General features: G+C 44.1%; 1 non-coding gene across 1 annotated transcript; it reads right to left on the bottom strand.

The window, feature by feature from the left end:
- Window positions 1–704: 704 nt before the first annotated feature.
- On the bottom strand, window positions 705–809 carry LOC145587028 (small nucleolar RNA R71). The gene has a single exon (XR_014101092.1). It is a non-coding gene; the product is annotated as a small nucleolar RNA R71 (small nucleolar RNA).
- Window positions 810–8,555: the final 7,746 nt, after the last annotated feature.

The raw sequence follows: 8,555 nt of genomic DNA on the forward strand, positions 1-8,555 counted from the left end.
GACCTATCCTAGCCCGATCAAATTTTGGCGCCGTTGCCGGGGAGGCGGCTTGTTTAGTGTCTAATTTTGCTTTTGTTAGGGTAATTTTAATTGCTTTCTTTTTTGTTTTGATTTGTTTTATCATACTTGTCATTGCTAATTGTTTGCTTAGCTTTGGTGAATGCTTAGAAGATCTCAAGGACCACCTACACATCATATCGACCAAGAAATCAACCGAACTTTAAGACAAATCCGTAGACTTTTTCAAGAAGAAGGAAGAGGACTTGGTGCTATAATTGATAGTGGGAGTGATTCTTACTCTTCTAGTTCGCAAAGTGAATCAATGGCGGGACAAGAGGATGATATTTTATTTCGTGAGTTCGGAAATCCGGAAGATTATGAGCTCACGGGAGGAATTTTGTTACCCGTCACGGAAACTAACTTCACAATTCATCCCCAATATACAAGAATGGTTCAATCGGAGCAATTTTCGAGTTCTACAAGTGAAGACCCCATAGAGCACCTTGATAGATTCCTTGAGCTATGTGCCATGATTCAAACCAACCAAGTTTCTCAAGAATACATCCGGATGCACCTATTTCGACAATCTCTTTCGGGTAGAGCAAAGAAGTGGTTGAAGCAAGTGAAGCCTAACTCACTCACATCTTGGAGGGAGGTAGTTAAGGCATTCTTGAAGAGGTTCATTTCCGAGGAAAAGACCGCCGAGATGAGAAGGAAGATTGCATCATTTGAACAAGAAGCGGATGAGAGCCTTAATGAAGCTTGGGAGAGGTTCAAAGAGTTGGTACAAGCGTTTCCTCACCATGAATACAATCCAAGTTTGCTCATGAGGTTTTTCTACGATGGATTGGAGCCCATGTCTAGAGCTAAATTGGATGCGGGGGCGGGTGGACAATTGATCAAGATTCCCCAAAATCAAGTGGAGGCAACGATCGAGAAGGTAGCAATGAACTACTCTTGGGGAGCTAGGAGAAGGAGTGCACCGAAGAAAGGTGGGATGTATGAATTGGAGAAGGTCGATCAATTGCAACATCAAATTAAGCAACTCACAAAAGGGCTCTCAAAGTTGAACACAAGTGTAAATGCAAGCTCAAGCGGTGGAGCAAGCTCTTCTCAAGTCAACTCTTTCTCTTGTCAAAATTGTGGAGGAACGAACCATGATACATCTTATTGTGGAGGTTTGAGCCCTGAGCATGTAGCGGCATACAACACAAAGCAAGATGGTTTTAGAGGAGGCGGTGGTGGAGTGGCTTGGAGACAACCACCACCCGGGTTTGCATCTCAACCTCAACAATGGGGCCAACAAGCTCAACCCTCTTACAATTCGAACCCCCAATACCAAAATCCACCTCCATCTCAAAACCAAAACCCAAGAAGAACCTACCCAAGGAACAACCAATACAACAACCAAAACCAATACAATAACCAACACCAATACAACAATCAAACCCAAGCACCCCAAAGAAATCAAGAACAAGCACCTCAAGCGGAGCCAACACCCACACAACTCCTTCAAGCTATGCATTCACAAATGCAAACTTTTGGGCAACAAATGCAAGAAATAAGGGCTCACAACAAGATGGTTGATTCACAACTAGCTCAATTGGCCGAGAGGACTCCTTTCAATTCACCATCAACTCTACCCGGACAACCACAACCTAACCCTTCTCATAACCAAAAACCCGATACATGCAAGGCAATCACTTTGAGGTCGGGAACTTCCTATGATGGTCCAAATGAGGGGGATAGTGAGGGAAAGAATGGAGGAGAAGAGAGTGTGAATGAAGATAAGAGAGGTGAGGAGGAAAAAGTTGATGAGGTAGAAGGAAGTTCGGAGAAGAAGAAGGTCAACAACAAGAAGACAACTTCAATTCCTAGTGAGACTAGGAACCTTGATGGACCGGTTCCTTTTCCAAGTAGGCTTGCGGAGAGGAAGTTGAATGACAAGTTTGCAAAGTTTCTAAGTGTGATGAAGAGCTTGCACATCAATCTCCCTTTTCTTGAAGTAGTGACACAAATGCCATCTAACTCCAAATTTCTCAAGGACATCCTCACTAACAAAAGGAAGCTCAATGATGAGCTTATCACCCTTCCACACCAAGTGTGTGCTCTTGTTCAACATAAAATGCCCAAGAAGGAGAAAGACCCGGGGAGTTTCACTTTGCCGGTGAAAATTGGAAATATGGAAGCTAGGGGTGCATTGGCCGATCTTGGAGAAAGTGTTAGTCTAATCCCCTTATCCATTGCTCAAAAACTCAATATTGAGATGATCCCTACAAGGAAGACAATTCAACTAGCCGACCGCTCGGTGAAGTTACCTTGTGGAGAACTTGAGGATGTTCCAATTCAAGTGGGACACATCTATGTGCCTTGTGACTTTGTAGTGATGGACATGGAAGAAGATGTGGACACACCCTTGATTTTGGGTCGGGAAGCTCTTAAGACTTTGGGGGCGGTCATCAATTGCAAAAACAACACCATCACATGTGAAGTGGCCGATGAGAAGATAGTATTTGAGTTTTCAAAGTTGCTAAAGACCCCTATGGTTGAAAAGTGTTATCGAGTTGATGTTGTGAATGAGGAGTTGGACCGTTTGGGAAGGGTCATGATGAAGCCTCAAGATCCAATTGTGGAAGCTCTCACATGCAAAGAGGAGTTCCACTCTCAAGAAGCCAAAGAATTTGTCATGGCAATGGAGGAATCCTCAAAGGAGGAAGTTGATCAACAAAGCAAGATTGAGCTTGAATCAATGGAGGAAAAATCGGAGGAGAGTTCCAAGCCTCCTCCCAAGGTAGAACTCAAGCCCCTCCCCCCTTCTTTGAAATATGCTTATCTTAATGAGGAGGAAAAATACCCTATTATTGTCAATGCTACCCTTGATGAACTTAATTTGAAAAAATTGCTTGATGTTTTGAGAAAATACAAAGATGTGATAAGGTATAGCATTGATGATATCAAGGGCATTAGCCCTTCTCTATGCATGCATCGTATTCATCTTGAGGATGATCATTCCACCTCCATTGAACCTCAAAGGAGGTTGAACCCCAACCTTCAAGAGGTTGTCAAGAAAGAAATTTTGAAACTACGTGAGGCGGGCATCATCTATGCTATCTCCGATAGCATGTGGGTGAGCCCGGTTCATGTAGTTCCCAAAAAGGGTGGAATGACCATTGTCAAGGATGAAAAGGGAGAGGAAATCTCCACCCGAACAGTGACCGGGTGGAGAATGTGTATTGATTATAGGAGATTGAACAAGAACACAAAAAAATATCATTTTGCTCTCCCTTTCATGGACCAAATTCTTGAAAGGCTTTCTCACCATGCTTTCTTTTGTTTCTTGGATGGGTACTCCGGATTTTTCCAAATCCCTATCCATCCAAGCGATCAAGAGAAAACTACTTTCACATGTCCATATGGAACATTTGCATACCGAAGAATGTCATTCGGATTATGCAATGCCCCCTCTACTTTTCAAAGATGCATGACTTCCATTTTCTCCGAAATGCCTGAAAAAGAAATTGAGGTTTTCATGGATGATTTTAGTGTTGGTGGCTCGTCTTTTGACACTTGTCTTTTTAACCTTGAAAGAGTTTTGCAAAGGTGTCAAGAGACGAGTTTGGTTTTGAATTGGGAAAAATGCCATTTTATGGTCGAGGAGGGCATTGTCCTTGGTCATAAAGTTTCAAAAAATGGCATTGAGGTTGATTCGGCCAAAGTTTCGGTGATTAAGAGGTTGCCCCCTCCTACTTCCGTCACGGGAGTACGAGCTTTTCTTGGGCATGCCGGTTTCTACTGGAGGTTTATAAAAGATTTCTCCTCAATTGCCAAACCTTTGACCGAATTACTTAAGAAAGATGTTGTTTTTAGCTTTGATGAGGCTTGCCTTGAGGCATTTCGTAAGCTCAAGGAAGCTCTCATCTCTTCTCCTGTTGTGCAAGCTCCGGATTGGAGCTTGCCTTTTGAGCTAATGTGCGATGCGAGTGATTTTGCAGTAGGTGTCGTCCTTGGTCAAAAGAAAGAAGGGAAATCATGTGTCATCTACTATGCAAGTAGGACTCTCGATGAAGCTCAAAAGAACTATACAACAACGGAGAAGGAGATGCTAGCGGTGGTGTTTGCATTTGATAAGTTCCGGTCCTATCTCATATGTTCAAAAGTCATTGTGTACACGGATCACATCGCGGTGCGATACCTCATGACCAAGAAAGAAGCGAAGCCTCGCTTGATCCGTTGGGTTCTCTCTCTTCAAGACTTTCACATGGAAATGAGGGACAAAAAGGGAGCGGAGAATTATGTGGCGGATCACTTGTCTAGGCTTCCATTTGAGAACAAGGAGGATGTTCCAATTAATGATGAGATAAGGATCGAGGCCCTCATGGCTATGGTGGCGACTTCTACACCTTGGTATGCGGATATTGCCAACTATCTTGCTTGTGGGGTAGTTCCTCCGGAATTCTCCTCTCAACAAAAGAAAAAGTTCTTTAAAGAAGTGAGAAGGTATTTTTGGAATGATTCGTACCTATTCAAGCAATGTGGTGATGGTCTCTTTAGGAAGTGTTTCCCCGATCATGAGATTGAGGGTGTCCTTGAGCATTGTCACTCACTACCATGTGGGGGACATGGTGGTGTTGACAAGACGGTAGCAAAAATCTCTCAATCTTTGCTTTGGTGGCCTTCAATGCACAAGGATACTCACAAATTCGTTATGCAATGTGATCGATGCCAAAGGAGTGGTGGCATTACCAAAAGGGACGAGATGCCCCAACAAAGTATTCTAGAGGTGGAGCCCTTCGATGTTTGGGGGGTGGATTTCATGGGACCGTTCGTTTCTTCATGTGGGAACCTATACATCTTGGTGGCGGTTGACTATGTGACGAAATGGATCGAAGCTATACCCTCTCCTACCAATGATCACAAGGTGGTGCTCAAGCTTCTCAAGAAAATCATTTTTCCTAGATTTGGGGTGCCAAGAGTTCTAATTAGTGATGGAGGGTCTCATTTTTCCAAGAAGCAATTGGAAGCTCTTCTCAAGAAATATGGCGTTCATCACAAGGTTGGTCTACCTTACCATCCTCAAACTCAAGGTCAAGTGGAGGTCTCGAATCGTGAGATCAAGAATATACTTGAGAGGATGGTGAACAAATCAAGGAAAGATTGGTCTCTCAAGCTTGATGATACACTTTGGGCTCTTCGAACGGCATACAAGACTCCCATAGGTACAACCCCCTATAGGTTGGTCTATGGGAAGGCTTGTCACTTGCCGGTCGAGCTAGAATACAAAGCTTGGTGGGCCATCAAAGAGCTAAACATGGATTTGTCGTTAGCGGGTGAAAAGAGGTTGTTGAAGCTCAACGAGCTCGAGGAGCTTAGAGATGATGCCTATGAAAACTCAAGAGTCTATAAGGAGAAGACAAAAAAGTGGCACGACCAACATATCCGGAACAAGAGTTTCAAGGTTGGGGACAAAGTCTTGCTCTTCAACTCAAGGCTTCGCTTGTTCCCGGGCAAGCTCAAATCTAAGTGGTCGGGGCCTTTTTTTGTATCAAAGACCACTCCCTATGGTTCTTTTGAGTTGGATGCTGACGGAAACAAATTCATGGTGAACGGCTCTCGTTTAAAGCACTATTTCTGCAAGGAAGAAGTTGGTGTGATTGAGTATCTGAGGCTTGACCCTTTGGGTCCTAAGCCACCCTTTTGAATGGATTTTCATCATGGTCAAGCTAATGACCTTATAAAGAAGCGCTCCCGGGAGGCAACCCGGCTTTTAAACCCTTTTCTTCTCTATTTTCCATATTTTTGGTAGGTTGTTTGTTTGATTTTTGTCTTATGGCTTTCGTTTTTCCTCTTGCTTTGTAGGCACTTGTCTCTTTGGTGCGTGTTTGGAGGGAATTTGGAGGCCGTTTGGTGTTATATATGGAGCTAAGTTGGGGTTTGGAAACTTGGAAGTGAGTGAGGGGGATTTAAAGCAAAAATATTGATGAAGACCCTGTGCGCGGGCGCGCAGGCCTGGGAGAACCCGCGTACAGGGAAGCTCAGCAAGGCAGAATCTGGCAGAAGGTTATGCGCGCCCTGTGCGCGACATATGCGCGGGCGCGCAAGAGAAGGTTGTGCGGGCGCGCAGGCCTGGGAGAACCCGCACAGAATTAAGGCCAAATTTCATATTCTAGCAGAAAGTTTTGCGCGACGTGTGTGCGACATCTGCGCGGGCGCGCAATACACTTGCGCGGGCGCGCAGATCTGGGTTTATCGGGGGATAGCTTCTCTTTTTCCCCGATTTCATCATCATTTTCACGCCTCTCATACCGATTCTCACTCTCTCTCCTCAAGAACACAAACCCTAACCTCTCAAATCCCCTCTAATCTCACCTATTACCTTGAAATTTCATCAAATCCCCTACATTCCCTTACTTTTCTCACAAATTCATCACTTTCCCCTCTCAAAATCACCCATTTTTCACCAAATTCGGGATTGCTCCTTGGTGGTCGAAGTGGTGGTGCGTGAGTGGTCGTTGTGATCTTCATGCTCTTCAATTGTGGTATAATCCTAAACCTCGACTACTTTGTGGCTTTAATTCATTAGATAATACCATATTTTAGGATTGTTAAGCAAGATTGAGCTTGTAAGAATTTTGTGTGATTTAGGGTAGTTTTGCTTGTAATTGTGGAATTTGATATGAATTTCTTGGTGATTTGTTGAGTATTGTTGTTGAAAATTGTTGTTTTTATGCAATTTGCCTAGCAATTACTTGATTGTGGGTATTGAGAATTGTTGAAAGTAATTACTAGCTTGATATTGAGTATTGAGAATTGTTGATGCATGTGAAATTGAAAATTTGTGATGTTGAGAGTTTTTGATACTTAATATTGAAATTTTCTTAGTAATTGTCTCTTTCGTGATTGAGTATTGCAAATTTTGGCATTGAATATTGTTGGCGATTCTTGTGTTCTTCTTGTGTTATTTGTATCTTGGAAAGTTGTTGCTCCTAACCTCTTTTCAGATAACAAAGTCAAAGCTTCAATTGTTATTGTTGTGGGAAGAATTGGGTATTCTTGAGTGTTGGATCACTCTTTTGGTGTTCTCGGTATTTTTGGGATTGTTGAGTTAAACTTGGTGAAGATGAATAGTAGGAGAAGGAGCAGGAAGGAGCCCAGGATAACAATTGATGAACCCCAACCCTCCTCTCAAAATCTAAACCAAGAACAAACAACTCTACCCACCTTGAAATTTGTAAACCGACACCACGCTCCCATCCATCAAACCCTCATCAAACGCAAACTAAACCCCACTCGACACTACTACCAACGCTCAATGCGTGATCTGGGTATAGATGAGGACCTTCGGTCCCTTCTTGATAACCTTGGGATGAGTGAGTTCATCCAGCACCATTACCCAACTTTCAAGGAGCCCACCTACGAGTTCCTAGCCTCCTTTGAGAAGGAACCCGTTGGAAACAACGAGTTCCAAATCTCCTTCCAACTCTTCAATGCCCGCCATGTGATCTCCTTAAGGCGTCTAAATGAACTTTTGGATTTTAACCCTAACACCGATCTCCCTGCCCCATCCACCGAGCTCTTCCCCGAGTACGATGCCTTCCGTTGGTGGCGGGCAATTACCGACATGGAAGAGTTTAGTACTCGGTACTCAGTGGCAAGCCAAATTATCCACCCAGTACTCCGCATCCTACACCGCATCTTGGGGTTTGCGGTGTTTAGCAAACAAGATTTGAGCAAGCTCTCTCATGAAGAGCTTTTCACACTTTGGGTCGCCACAAAGGAGGAATTGAGTGGGCGGCTCAACATGGGGTACTGGTTTGTGTTTTGTTGTGAGGCAATCAAGAATGGGAACAAGACGGGAGAGATTGCCCTTGGTGGGATGATTACAAGGATTGCTTCGAAGCTAGGGGTGAGTGTCTCTTCCCTTTTTGCACGAGGGTTGGAAAGGACAAGGATATGTTCGTGGAAATTTCTTATATGAGGAAGTCGGTCTTCATCCAACCGACCAACGATGTGAACAACTTCCACGAATGGTGCGTAGAGCGGGTGCACCATTGCATCTTACCGTTCCCTAGCCGCACATCCTTGGAGCGGAACTCTAGGAATGTGTGGAAGATCCCTATGGACAGTGGTGTCCTGCCTAACGCTCTTGGAGGTGAGCGTAATATGATTGTCCGCGAGCGTGACCAACAACAAGAACAACAACAACAATTTCAACAACAACAACAATTTCATCAACAACAATTTCATCAACAACAAGGGTTTCAACAACAAGGATTCCAATATGGGGAGGGATCCCAACAAGGTTTGCACGTCCCCTCCTTTAGCGAGGGAGGTATGGCCTCTTCCTCTTCTTCTTTCAATCTTGAGCGTGCATTCCAAAACTTGTCTATGCAAGTAAACCGGTTGACGGAGGCCGCCGATGGGTACTCGGTTTACAATGCCAACATTTATGATTGGCATGTAAACCAAGGGCATTTTGACCCACCGGTTAACTATCCGTATTTTCCGCCCCAACAGGGGCTGGTTCCTTTTCACGAGGAACCGCATGCTGACGGCAC

Source organism: Chenopodium album, chromosome 16 (assembly GCF_948465745.1).
Source record: "Chenopodium album chromosome 16, dcCheAlbu1.1, whole genome shotgun sequence".
Classification (NCBI taxonomy): domain Eukaryota; kingdom Viridiplantae; phylum Streptophyta; class Magnoliopsida; order Caryophyllales; family Amaranthaceae; genus Chenopodium; species Chenopodium album.